General features: G+C 37.4%; 1 pseudogene; it reads right to left on the reverse strand.

Annotated features, from left to right (window-relative positions):
• Positions 1-605, reverse strand: part of LOC119591732 — a 20,342-nt pseudogene that overhangs the window by 2,166 nt on the left and 17,571 nt on the right.

Below are 605 nucleotides of genomic sequence, written 5' to 3' on the forward strand. Positions count from 1 at the left end.
GATGGTTTATCACATGGGCCTTTAAACCCCTTTAAACCTCACAATAAACCCCAAAACTCTTCCGCTTCGCCCAAAAAAGGCTCCCCCCGCCCCCCACCGCCTCTACCCCCTTTGCAACTCCAAACTCGCCTCCTCAGAGCCTCCCGGGGGAAACTGAAACGAGGGCCCTTTTTTGATCGAAGGGGTTCGATCACTCCCCTCGTGAGGTCCCGACCGGCCCCAACACCCCCCCCCCCCCCCCGCACTTCCCCCCCCCCCCACGGCCCCCGGCCCCTTTGGGGGGGGCCTACGCCGGGGGTTAATTTTGGGGGGTTTTCCCCCCGGTTGCCCTTTCAATTTGGGGGTTTTTTATTATTTATTTCAAAAACCCCCAAAAAAATACTAAAAACCCTATATAAAAAAAATAATATATATATTTAAAAAATATTATATTAATTTTAAAAAATTTTTTTATTATATTTTTAAAAAAAAATATTATTAAAATTATAATATATAAAATTTTATTTTTATATATTTTAAAAAAATAAATTTTATATTATATTATTTATATTTATATATTTAAATATTAAATTTTTTTAAAATATAAATAAATATAAAAATTTTAA

The sequence above is a fragment of the Penaeus monodon genome, chromosome 29 (genome assembly GCF_015228065.2).
Source record: "Penaeus monodon isolate SGIC_2016 chromosome 29, NSTDA_Pmon_1, whole genome shotgun sequence".
Classification (NCBI taxonomy): Eukaryota; Metazoa; Arthropoda; class Malacostraca; order Decapoda; family Penaeidae; genus Penaeus; species Penaeus monodon.